General features: G+C 41.6%; 1 long non-coding RNA gene across 1 annotated transcript; it reads right to left on the bottom strand.

Moving 5' to 3' along the window:
• Positions 1 to 12,296: 12,296 nt before the first annotated feature.
• LOC134916289 (uncharacterized) lies at positions 12,297 to 12,974 on the bottom strand. Its single transcript, XR_010177404.1, has 2 exons — positions 12,774 to 12,974; positions 12,297 to 12,601 (listed from the first exon to the last, which is right to left on the bottom strand). It is a non-coding gene; the product is annotated as an uncharacterized LOC134916289 (long non-coding RNA).
• Between the last annotated feature and the right edge of the window lie 1,203 nt (positions 12,975 to 14,177).

Here is a 14,177-nt window from a genome sequence, read left to right as displayed (position 1 = left end):
TGATGAACGGATGGAAAGTGGGCGGAGCTACGTGGATGAAAAGGGGCGGAGCTACACGGGCAAAAAGGGGCGGAGCTACACGGAACCCCCAAGCTAAGGCAGATCACTTCCTGCTAACCAGACTGTGGGGCTGTAAGTGGATGGAAAAAAGGTGAGATAAAGTGTGTGTATGTATTGTATGTATGTATATGTATGTATGTATATATGTATATGTGTGTGTATGTATGTGTGTATGTATGTATATGTGTCGCAGTGATCGCAAAATACGTGGCATAGCACATTTTTACGAGCTATAGAAAGTGAGGGACCCGGTTTAAAAAAATTAGTGGGTCTCATTGGACGCACTGTCTCACTTCGCCAATAGGAATCCTCACACTCCACGTCAAATCACCGCCACATCTCCCCGTCAGGACAGCTCCACTTGCTCTGCTCCGAGAATGCCCGCCCCCTTACCGCGGATAAGCATACTGAGTCCAGGGGAAACAAACCACAGTTAGCGCTGCTGCTGATTCCGCCGCTCAGACTGGGTCACAGTCGCCGCAGTGAGCACTGCATTACAGCGAGCGGCATGCCGTGCTGTGACACTTCCTGCATGGGGGCGACTCCTTACACAGCGAATACCACAGCTTCCCCTCCCACATCACTTGGACTCTCCCTGCGGGTGCCGGCTAAGCAGCAGTTGCCGGTGGGATGATGGATCGACTCCTGAATGGAGTCGGTATGCTAGCAGCAGGACTAGGCGCAAGTGTATGGTATGCAAAGATGGGGGTTGCACAATGTAACAGAAGGGCTCACCTTTCTGTTACATTGTTACATCAGGCTAAACGGGGCAACCTGTGTCTCTCCAACCTCTGGCTATTCTGAGACTTGTGCTTCCACACACAGTGGCTGAAGAGGAACAGTATACCTAAACACACACACACCCACAATCCCATTTCCCAGAGCTGTGCCATCCCCTCTCTGGGTCATAAGTACATGGATTGCAATATGTGGTGCATAAATCAATATTGCATTATATATATATATATATATATATATATATATATATATATCTATCTATCTATATCAGATTTATTTTATTATAGTACTTATATTATGCACTATTGATTTATATAGGCTCCCCAAAAAATGGAGTAGGACCCAGATTTTTTAAAGTGAAGGGTCCATGGGACCCACTTTTATTTTTGCTCCGCGCTCACTGGTGTGTATGTATGTATGTATGTATATGTGTGTATGTATGTATGTATGTATGTATGTATATGTGTGTGTATGTATGTATGTATATGTATATATGTATATGTGTGTATGTATGTATGTATGTATGTATATGTGTGTGTATGTATATATGTATATGTTCGTGTGCCATGCAGTGTCTCCGCGCTTCTCCTGTCGACTCCCCGGTATGAGGCTCCTGGAGGACAGGAGAGCTGCTCTGTTGATGGGACACTTGCTCTGGCTATCTGTCTTAGCACCACGGCCCCTGTGTGAGGCTGCTGCCACTGTTCACAGAGGGAACAACAGCGGCTGGGACCCAGGAGCTGTGGGGAGCAGGTGACATTCTAGTTTAACTTCGAGAGTGAGTACCTTTCACTACCATTCTGCCCCCCCTGCTCCGCACCACTGCTCCTATCCTGCCCCCCCGCTCTACACCACTGCTCCCATCCTGCCCCCCTGCTCCGCACCACTGCTCCCCATCCTGCCCCCCCTGCTCCGCAACACTGCTCCCATCCTGCCCCCCGTGCTCTGCACCACTACTCCCATCCTGTCCCCCTGCTCTGCACCAAAGCTCCCATCCTGCCCCCCTGCTCTGCACCAAAGCTCCCATCCTGCCCCCCCTGCTCCGCACCACTGCTCCCATCCTGCCCCCCTGCTCCGCACCACTGCTCCCCATCCTGCCCCCCCCTGCTCCGCAACACTGCTCCCATCCTGCCCCCCCTGCTCCGCAACACTGCTCCCATCCTGCCCTCCCTGCTCCGCAACACTGCTCCCATCCTGCCCCCCCTGCTCCGCACCTCTACTCCCATCCTGCCCCCCCTGCTCCGCACCACTGCTCCCATCCTGCCCCCCTGCTCTGCACCACTGCTCCCATCCTGCCCCCCCTGCCCCGCACCACTGCTCCTAACCTGTCCCCACCTGCTCCACACCACTGCTCCCATCCTGCTCCGCACCACTGCTCCCATCTGCCCCCTCCTGCTCCGCACCACTACTCCCATCCTGCCCCCTCCTGCTCTGCCCCACTGCTCCCATTCTGCCCCCTCCTGCTCCATATCACTGCTCCTATCCTACCCCGTCCTGCTCCTCACCACTGATCTTATCCTGCCCCCTCCTGATTGGCTGCAGGTACATGGCGGATTTGAAATAGTGGCGCTGTGGTCATAGGAGCCGCAGTGCCACCAACCACAGCTTCCTCCTCCTTGCACCGCCACCACCCTCTGCCTCCTCCTCTGCTATACCACCGCCACCCTCAGTCGCCCCACTGTCGCCCTCAGTCCTTCTCTGCACTTCCAGCCTCATGCCGACCAGAGCCTCATAATACACCGCCGCTGTTAAATAGGTAATCTTACCCTGCTGCCTTTCTCTCTCCCTAGTCCCTATTGTATGCCCTTGCTATCCCTCTCTCTGTCACTCTCCCTGTCCCTATGTCCCTGCTGTCACTTTCCCTGTCCCTCTGTCACCCTCCCTGTCCCTATGTCCCTGCTGTCACTTTCCCTGTCCCTCTGTCACTCTCCCTGTCCCTATGTCCCTGCTGTCACTTTCCCTCTCCCTCTCTCTCTCTCTCCCTGTCCCTGTTGTCACTCTCCCTGAATTTTGTCTCCATGTGGTATAATGTGAATTTCGGCTCATTCAGTGTGCTATAATGTAAATTTTGGCTCATTCTGTGAGGTATAATGTGAATTTCAGCTCATTCAGTGTGCTATAATATGAATTTCGGCTCATTCAGTGTGCTATAATGTGAATTTCGGCTCATTCTGTGTGCTATAATGTGAATTTTGGCTCATACCGTGTGCTATAATGTGAATTTTGGCTCATTATGTGTGCTATAATGTGAATTTCGGCTCATTCAGTGTGCTATAATGTGAATTTCGGCTCATTCTGTATGCTATAATGTGAATTTTGGCTCATACCGTGTGCTATAATGTGAATTTCGGCTCATACCGTGTGCTATAATGTGAATTTAGGCTCATTCTGTGTGCTTTAATGTGAATTTCGGCTCATTCTGTGTGCTATAATGTGAATTTCGGCTCATTCTGTGTGCTATAATGTGAATTTTGGCTCATTCTATGTGCGGTGAAATGTGAATAAGATTGTGATACTGTGTGACATAATTTGAATTGAGGGTACTGTTGTATGGTCACACCCCGTGGGAAACCATAATCCTTTTTTGCGGCCTTCGGCGCACGCTCTCACTTTATTAACTGCAGTATGAATGGGAGGGCGCAAATTTATAGTTTGCAGGGGGGCGCCGAACACCCTAGCACCGGCCCTGCGTATAGTCCTGCAATCAACAATGCATGCACTCGCGCTCGTTGATTGATGGTTGGCGATCGCCCGTTCAGCATGCTCAATGTGTTGCCCACGGCCTGGACTTCCTCAGGAGTGTGATTGTGTGATCTGTATGGACATATATTTATACCCATAGTAATTAGTCTAATTTAGACAGGAAATTAACAATTTTTCCGGTTTTCCGGAAGTGGCGTGACTTCAGCCCAATATATATTTTAATAATTCTTAAATTATAAAAAAACCTATCAGCTGAATTAAACTGATGTCCCCCATAGGTGTGCTTAAATGTGCATTAGAACATAGTGCAGTTTGCAGGGATCTTATAGCCCCTGTCAGCCGCGACCGCCGGAAGTCGCAAGTGGACCTGGGCAACACAGCCGCCCTCACTCAGAATGGCCTCAGGACCCCCTCTGCGCTTGCGCCAGCTTGATCAGTCACAGCGCTGCCCGCCGCCGCGCTCAGTAGCCCTATGCCGCTGAAATGAGCCTGTCAATGTCCCTGCATAGTGGCGCGATCTTTCCGGAGCCCGATGATACAATATTGAATGTATATAAACTTAAAGATGAAAATGAATAATCTAAATGAAACAAGGGTATTAATATATTACCATACTAATGTGAATATGAAGAATGTAAGAGGATGAAAAAAATAGTATTTTGAAGCGGTTCTTATAACTATAAGGATCGTGAGTCAGAGGTGACTTACAGTTTTAATATAAAGTGCTAAATATATGAATATTAAAGTGCTTATGCATTAGTTATATGCATATATTAGTTAAACCCCAGACTTACACATACATTGTGGGTACTATGATTTAAGGGGACAGTGCAATGCAGATATTAAAGAATCTTATGCAATGACAAGTGTAAAGTGACTGTGCTTATAATAAATAAAAGTATTAAAAAAGGATAATGCAAGATAAGTAATTTAAAGGAATGGTGCTATTTCATAATTATCGTCAAGACCCCTAGGGGCCAGAGTCTTCAGTTCATATATCCAATGCATTTCCCTCTGTGATAGTTTTTTCTCTTTGTCACCTCCTCTGTGTCCCATTTGAACAACTTCCAATGTTCTAATCGTGATGCCCTTCGTATCCGAGCCATGGAAAAGTTTAACGTGCTTTGGTACCGAATGATGTTCTTGTTTATTTTTGATACTTCTAATGTGCTCTTGAATACGTAGTTTCAATTGCCGTTTCGTCTTCCCTATATACCTAAGTTTACAGGGGCATTCAAACATATATACTACCCGGAATGTATTGCATGTTGTCCGGTCTCTTGGGAAGTATATCTTTGAGCCATCTGAATTACTGAAGGATTTAGCATGAGAGTTCACGAACTGACAAATGTTACAGTGCTGGCACTTAAAGAGTCTTTTCATATCCCATAAATTATTTTTTTCCTGTCGGATAGGAAGCAGCATGCTGGGTGCAAGATGGTCTTTGAGATTTTTTGCTTTTTTAAAAACTACCTGTGGTCTATCTGGTAAAATGGTGTTTAAAATAGGATCCATTTGTAAAATCCCCCAGTGTTTGTTTAGGATGCCTCGAATCTTCTTATCTTGACAGTTAAAAGTTGTAATGAAATTCAGCCCTTGATTAAGTTTATCCTTATTTTTGTATTTCAGTAGATCCTGACGGTTTGTGGCAAGAGTCCTAGTTTGTGCCTCGTCTATTAGGTTTTTAGGATAGCCCCTTTCTAGAAAACGTTCTCCAAATAAAGTCAGTTGTTCTTCCATATCCTCTGCTTTGGTACAGTTTCTTTTAATTCTGCAGAATTGCGAATACGGGATATTGGTCTTCCATTTACTTGCATGGCTGCTTTTATAATGTACATATGAGTTGGTATCCACTTTTTTGATAACATTTTTTATCACCTCAGTGTCAGTATTAATTAAAATCAGGTCCAAATATTAAATTTCTGTGGTGCCCACCTTGTAAGTAAAAGATAAATTATAATCATTATTCTCCAGGTGTATCATAAAATCCATAAAACATTCCATGGTGCCATCCCAGATTAAAAGTATATCATCAATATAATGCTTATACATCACAATATGTTCAGAGTAGGGATTATTACTGTATATTTTTTTCTGTTCCCAGCTCCCCATGTTCAAATTGGCGAAGCTGGGTGCGAAGACAGTGCCCATTGCTGTTCTGCAAACTTGTAAATAAAATTTCTCTAAAAATTTTAAATAATTATGTTTGAGTATAAAATTGATAAAATTGCATATCAATTCTTTATGTTCACTTCCCAATGTATCATCCTTATACAAAAATTCTCTGCAAGACTCTATCCCTTTCTCATGTGATATAGAGGTGTACAAGGATTGAGCATCGATGGTTACCCATAGATATTCTTGTTTCCATTTAAAATTTCACATAAAGGGTGTACACCGACAGTACATGCGCAATGAAAACAGTCTAAGCAGCCTTGCTTCTACACTGGGAGGGTAAAACACATAAAATCCCTAAAGTTCAAATGCTAGAAAAGTGTGCAGCATGCATTGGTGCTCAAACTTTAAGATGAATCCCTTAAATCAATGAGGGATAATGAATAAAACCATGTATTTTGTTCCAAGGATAAAGTGCATTTATTCATATGAGCGAACTCACCAACATGAAACATACAGTTAAAAAACAGTTAAAAACAAAACAACAATGAATCTGGACCTGGAAACAGTGACTGGTTTAAAGTGACTGTGCAATCTGTAAACAATCAATCTCTCACCATGTGGTGGCTCTGCGGTGGACTAGCTTATGATAAGCAGTTAGGGTCCAGAGCTGAAATAGCCCGGCACCACCGCATTGAGCATGAATCAGCATGTGAGTCCTTCCACTGGTATTACCGATCCTTTGTCTAGTAAGTCCTCTGTCCAAATACAACGCGTTTCGGTCAAATAACTATGACCTTTTTCAAGTCTTGGATCGAGGATCTATGCCTGGGCGCTTATTTATACCCCTATACCAAATTAACATCTCTATCACCTGTTTCTCAAAGCGCACCATTCCTTTCCAGCTCATAAACCCGGAAATTACGCGCTGTGCGTTCCAGCGCCGACCAGAAGTACCGCATCATGCGTTCCATTGCTTTGCCGGAAATGATATCCCAGCCGCAGCAATCTCATCTATTTCATATGTCCTTAATGTATTCATTACGCTGGGCTTATCTAACTAATAAGGTGTGCAACATATTATCCCAATTCCATATACCGGACTCTTTTGATTACTCCATCATATCATACGTATGCTGATCATTGCAGTGGAGTCCTCGTCCGCCATCTTTATTAAGGGAAAGATCCCATTTTTCCATATTCTTGGTACAATGATAAACAAGTTTCATTTTCCAACCGGGATTCCTTCTCATTTCCATAGGTTATATACTTCTTTCAGGAAGAGGACCCTCTCTGACCAACCTTTGTGGTACTTTATATTCCCACTAGTCCTTCACTATTACTCGAGTAGGGTCACTCTTCTTTCGGAACATATTAGGCAGAATTCCTGCAAAGGATGTGTGTCAACATACTGTATAAGTCCCAGAATATTACCATATGAAAGAGAAAGAAAGAAAAAACAATTAAGAATACACTAAATTTCATCAAAAATGTGGAAATCATTTAAAAAACTCAAGTTCAATCTAAAAACCACTTCAGTTCGAAGTCAGCATTGTGGCCATTAGGTTTTAAGGAGTTTAGGTCAAATATCCAACGCATCTCATTTTGCGCAAGACGTTTTTCATGATCTCTATTTTTCCAGTTGGGTTTGACTTGTTGTATTCCCAAATTTCTAATGATGTGTCCCTCACATTTATTATGCACTTTATTAAAGTGCTCTGAAAATGGGTGACTATCCAGACCCTTGCGGATGTTGCACATGTGTTCCGCCATTCTAGTTTTCAAGGGCCTGGATGTCTTTCCCACATATATCTGCCCACACCTGCACTCAAGAAGATATATAATATTTCGTGAGTGACAGGTGATGAAATCCCTGATTTTATATCTCTTTCCATTTACTGTAAACTCTGTAGTTTTACGTGGCAGATCTTTTTAGTGGTTGTTCAACACATCAGACAAGTACCACATCTATGAAAGCCCTGGTTACATGTTCTAACCAGGGAATTTTTGGGTAAACTACTCTTGACCAGCCGGTCCTTCAGGGACTTTGCTTTTTTGTAAATAAACGTGGGTTTATTGGGAATAATTTTCCCAATAACGGGATCATCCTGTAGGATCCTCCAGTTATGTTTGAAGATCCGCTCGATTCTCTTATAATGTGCACCATATTTGGTGACAAAAGCCCATTCGTATGGATTCCCGCTTGATTCGATGGGGACTTTTTCCGTTAAAAGTACCTTTCTATCTGTACACATCACTTGTTCCTCTGCCTTCCCTAATATGGACTCTGAGTACCCCTTTTCTCTAAAGCGATTTCCCATCTCTTTCATTTGTACCTCTAATATCTTAGGATCTGTACAGTTCCTCTTAAGGCGCTTGTATTGACCTGCTGGGATATTTTCCAGCCATTTCTGGTGGTGTTCACTATCTATGTTGATATAGGCATTTGAATCCGTTGGTTTACGGTGAGTTTGTGTACAGATAGAATCACCCTCAATATAGATCTTTAGATCTAAAAAGACCAACTCCTTCTTGCTTTGAGTAAAAGTTAAATGAATGTTAAAATGGTTTTGATTGAGATATTCTAAAAATGGGGGCAGACTTTCATCAGCACCACTCCAGATAAAAAATATGTCGTCTATAAACCTCCACCATGACACCAGGTTCACTCCCAGTGCCCTAGTGGTGTCCACAGTTTGCATCTCCCAGTAGGCCATGTACAAATTGGCATAACTGGGAGCGAACCTGGTGCCCATGGCGGTGCCCCTGATCTGGAGGTAATAGACACCATTAAAATAAAAATAATTGTTAGTGAAAATAAAATCAATGGCTTCTAAAATGAATGACCTCACTACATCCTTGTATTCACTTTTTTTATTCATTATCCCTCATTGGGATTCATCTTAAAGTTTGAGCACCAATCCATTTAAAATTTGCCAGAAACTGCAATAGTGATGTGGTATCTTTGACATAAGATTCAAGCTTTGGGACATACTTCTTTAAAAAAAATCTCGACATACTCCCTGGAGGATCTATCAGTCGTTTATGTATTTTAGGCAAGAAATAAAAGATTTGTAGAGTGGGATGGATTGTTATTAAAAACTGGAATTCGTCTTTTGTTATGACTTCTTGATGTAAGGCTGTAATTAATATAGATCTGAGTTCTTCCACAAAGGACTCTGTGGGGTCTGTAGAAAGTCCTTGATATGAGTCTGTGTCCCCTAAAAGGCGATATGCTTCTTTTTCATACTCAGTTTGGTTCAGGACTACTAGACCACCTCCTTTGTCGGCTTGGCGTATTAGTACCTCTTTGTTCTTTTTCAAATCTTTCAACGCCTTCTTCTCAAAGTTAGAAAGATTTGTTTTCGTACCCGGTTTAAGTGACTCAAAGTCCTTCTTTACTAGTTCGTAGAACAGATCAATTTGATTACTTCTTGATTCCAATGGGTAATACTTTGATTGTGGTTTAAGGCCTGATTTAGATCCCGTTTCGGGGTTTTCCTTTTGGCCTAATACCTACTTCTGAAAATGTATTTTCAAAGTGAGTTTCCTTATGTATTTATTTAAATCTGTGAAGGCTTCAAATTCATCCATCTGAGATATGGGTGCAAAAGAATGTCCTTTGGACAACAGTGTTAATTCCGTAGAGGTTAATGGGTGACTGGACAGGTTGAATATTCCATTAGCCCCCATTGCTGGGGTACTTACTGTCTTAGATTCCTTCTTTTTTTTGTATTTGCTTAATGCCCCCCCCTTCTTCCTCTTCAAACCTTCTTTTTAGTGGTGAAGCCCTTTGTACCGTTTCTCTGACATATGTGTCCCTCCGCACCCTTTGATCTGAGGCTACTGGGAAAAAATCTTCCATGTCTGTTTCTGAGTGTAATCTGTTGGGGGCTGAATATCCATTACTTGTCTCAAATTTTACCTTTCCTGGTGTCCTAGGTTTTCTATAGAATCCATTTTCCTGATTATTCCGCTGCTTCTGTGGGATGGTTCGCCAGTTTTGGCTTCTGTGATTGGAGAAATCATGTCTCCTTTGCTCATCCGGTTCTCTCATTCCATTCCACTTTTTTACTTTGTTGTTCATGTAGTCACTTCTATCCCATTGGTATTTCCTCTCATTCAAGGCTACAACTTCATCCTCTATCCTCTCCAATTTATTTACCAAGACAATCTCATTAGCTTTGTAGTCTTCCTTCCCTTTGTATGGTTCCATGGCTAGTTCCTCCTTTCTGATGACTTCTTCCAGTGTAACTAGATCTCTCTTTTTTTCTTCAATGATTAGACTCATGAGTTTTATTGAACAGTCATGTAGTATTGCATCCCAGTTCTTTATGAATTTGTCATTTTGTATCTTGAAGGTGGGTTGTTTGGATATCCTCAGTCCTTGTGGTACTCTATTTACTTTTATGTATTGTTCCAAACTGGTTACATCCCACCATGTTTTTAATTCCTTTGTGAATAATTTCTCAATGCTCCAAAATTTATCGTCCAAATCTTCATTTACACGTGGTACTGATTCACTGCTTTCATTGAAGATTTTCTGGCATATATCGCCCCTTCTTGTTCCCCCTAATTGTGATCTGAGGGTACTCATTTCTAGTGAAGTTAAAAGAAGGTTGCAGCCTTATACCCAGACGAACAGATGACATTTTTAGAACAAATTGGGGTGGTAATAGGTGCAAAACCTTTTTAACAACCCGAGCCATTCGGTTTTTCTTTGCTGTTATATTGATAGCTTTTGTTTCCTAATACACTCCCCTAGATTCCTTTTTAAGGGGTGGCAGCCCTTTCCTCCTGTGGTTTGCTGTTCAAGCGCACCTTTTAAAATCTGAAAAACAAAGGGTGAGAATAGGCGCCTCGTAGTGTAGTATTATGTAAAACAGTGTGCCCAACACCTTCAGTATCACCCCTACAAATTTAAGGTGTACCGTATATGGTGGAATTCCAACCACCTTTCTTAATGGCAAAAATGTCACACTTTCAATATGCAGTGAAATTAGATGTCATCTGTGGTATCCTGGTGGTATTTCTCCCTTGTTTTTACCTCATGTAAGGGAGATAAGAGCAGAAAAGGACCAATGGTACAATACATTTTTAAAAATAAAAACACACATTTATTCAGAACTAGTCCAATGATAAAAAAATTGCCCGTACATTGTAAAACATTAAAAACAGCTTATCTGTCATTAGTCGTCCATACGAGTAAAACACTCAATGCGTTTCAGCTGTTCTATACATATATATAGATACACACTAGACCAGTGGTTCCCAAACTGTGTGCCGTGGCACCCTGGGGTGCCGCGGGACACCTGCAGGGGTGCCCTGGGTTGGTGGTCAAGGACCAATTCAAACTATTTATTGTCAATTTAATAGGCAAAACCAGTGCTGATGGCTTCCAGTTATAAAATATGTGGACAAACAGAAGCAAATCTTGTCCCTCACCACACAACTGACCCTAAAGATGACATATAAACACAATTTACTTAATCTAATATTTTTTTCGAAATTTCTCAATAAGAAACTTGTGGCCTAGGGGTGCCGTGAAAAAAAATCTGACACTCCAGGGTGCCGTGACTCACAAAAGTTTGGGAACCACTGCACTAGACAATTATTTTGCCCAATATGGCCGATACCAACGATTGTGAACGATATATCGTTCACATCATATAGTGTGTATAGTCCTGCAATCAACAATGCATGCACTCGCGCTCGTTGATTGATGGTTGGTGATCGCCCGTGCAGCATGCTCAATGTGAGCAATGTCACTTGTGACATTGCACATCACGGCATGTGTGTACGGAGCCACGATTAATGATGTACACAATGTGACATTGCTAACCTCCCTGGCAGGTGGCTCACCTCCCTGGCAGGCGGATCCCTCTCTGGCAGTGACTTCATTCTAGCTGATCCGCTGACGGGAGCCGCTGACCGCTCAGCGTCTTTGACCACTGCCCCACCAATTAATTTTTTTACACCCAATTATATTACCACTGTGCCACCAACGTAATAAAAAAATCATTATAATGGGTTCAATAAAATATATATATATATTTATATATATAGAAAATGAAGTGCAGAAGAGCGCCTAATAGTGTTTAAAAATTATAAGATCATGGATTTCTATGTAACCAATTCACCGTGTGAAAAAGTGCAAAGTGCAAATTTAAAAGGATCGACTTAGCTTCCTTGGGAAACTGCTTCAGTCTGATGACACTTTTGAAACATGTAAAACAGAAATAAAAGCCAACATAGTGTGTACTGTTTAAATGATATACAATGCTCCACACTTTAGGGACCTTGCTAGTCCCAATACAGATAAATGAACCGGATGAGCAATTCCAGTTCCAATATGTAAGGGCTGGACAAAATTGTAAAACATAAACAATATTTAATATAATAAATCCTGAAGCCAATGTAGATAACACACATACAAGATAAAAATGAATAAACAGCTTATCTGTCCACAAATTAGGATCACAAGGTGAGCAGCAGCCCAGTCCTGTTAACACGTAAACAAATGTCCTGAAGTAAATGCAGGTAGCATACGTACAAGATAAATAGATTAAAATGGCTTATCTGTCCATTCAAAGATTTCATGGGTGAAAGAAGAGATTTCCCCAGGGAGCTGATGTCGTACTTTGGTATGTACAAGTTTTGTATAATAAAATAATCTTAAAAAAGAGAGATTGTTTATTTTTGTAAAAAGCAATACATAAAACTGTTTACAATTTACCCAGAATAACAATAAACAATGTTTGTACAGACAATAGTTGTCTTGGTAATTCAAACAACATCAAAATGATCTTCTTTGTAGAGATGTCAGAGAACAATGTGCTAATCCAACGCGTTTCATCCTACAGACTTCATCAGGGGTGTATTAATCAAAGAATCACAATATGGACATACATCTTATCGTGTCTTCAAAAAGGCAATTTAACAATGCTTAAAATAGTATCGGACCAAATTTCACCATATGGGGTATCTATTTAAATTGAATTGGAAGTAACCCTTTTCACTGATTATCCACTGGGTATAACCTTTTGGAAATTTAGAGTAATTCTGAATCAATTTAATTCAATTAAGCCCATAAGATGGCAAATCACTGGATATCTTCCAGATGTCAATTTAGACAAAGTGGACCACTGTAATAGTACCAATTAGATTACATCAAGCCCATTAAGTGACTGATCACTGAGTGTCGTCCCAGTGTTTATTTGAACAGGGCAAATCATCGCAACAATGCCGATTCAATTAAATAAAGCCAATTGAAGCAGCTAATCACTGGATATCGTCCAGGTATCAAATTTGAACAAGGCAAACCACTGCAGTTGTGCCTCTCCACAGAAAGTGACACTCCTAGCTGCTTAAATTTCTTTTTTAGATACAACTAACTTTATGGTGAAACAATGGTGTGAAAACTGTACGCGCTATGTTATTTTTGTCTTATCTTTTTTACATACTCACATTGGTCATGTGACCGAAGAAACTATTTGCATCATATAAGTAGTGTCCTTATACACTTGGTCCACTTTATATATATTTTAGACACTAGAAGGTGCCCTTTTCTCCACTTGTTCAATTTCACATCGCATATGTGCTTCTAAGCACATATCACATTGTTTAAGGTTGCTGCCACCCATTATATGGAGGATTATTATTTTAAAATTCATGTATTTATTCACTTATATGTATATTTATATAATACACAAATCACTTACCACGTGCACTTAGTGTTCCCCTACTAGTGTTATCTGTACGCCCTCATATCTATTGTTTTTTCATATATATAGTAACATAGTAACATAGTAACATAGTATCTGAGGTTGAAAAAAGACAATTGTCCATCGAGTTCAACCTATTTGTGGTCTCCTATGCATGATGATTTGACTAAAATTTCTGACTGATGCTGCTGTCAGCCGTTGCATTTTATCCCTATTTATAGTAACTATAATGCATGACTATGCACCATACCCCTGGATATCCTTATCCATTAGGAATTTATCTAACACATTCTTAAAGGTGTTGACAGATTCCACCATTACAACTCCCTCAGGCAGGGAATTCCAAACACGTATTGTCCTTACCGTGAAAAAGTTTTTACGCCGTATTGTGCGGAATCTCCTCTCCTCTAACCTGAGCGAGTGTCCACGAGTCCTTTGTGTTGATCTAACCAAAAACAGGTCCCGCGCAAGCTCTGTGTATTGTCCCCTTATATATTTGTAGATGTTGATCATATCCCCTCTTAGTCTCCGCTTTTCCAATGTAAACATGCCTAGTCTTTCAAGCCTTTCCTTGTATTCCATCGTCTCCATGCCCTTAATTAGTTTGGTCGCCCTCCTCTGAACCTTTTCTAGCTCCAGGATATCCTTTTTGTAGTACGGTGCCCAGAATTGTACACAGTATTCAAGGTGTGGCCTCACTAGTGATTTATATAACGGGGAGTATAATACTCTCGTCCCTAGCATCAATACCCCGTTTTATGCATGCTAATATCGTATTAGCCTTCTTTGCTGCAGTCCTACTTTGGGTACTACTGCTTAGTTTGCTATCTATGAGGA

The sequence above is a fragment of the Pseudophryne corroboree genome, chromosome 1 (assembly GCF_028390025.1).
Source record: "Pseudophryne corroboree isolate aPseCor3 chromosome 1, aPseCor3.hap2, whole genome shotgun sequence".
Classification (NCBI taxonomy): domain Eukaryota; kingdom Metazoa; phylum Chordata; class Amphibia; order Anura; family Myobatrachidae; genus Pseudophryne; species Pseudophryne corroboree.
Note: the sequence above shows the minus strand (reverse complement) of the source record. Positions and strands in the feature narration are given on the sequence as shown.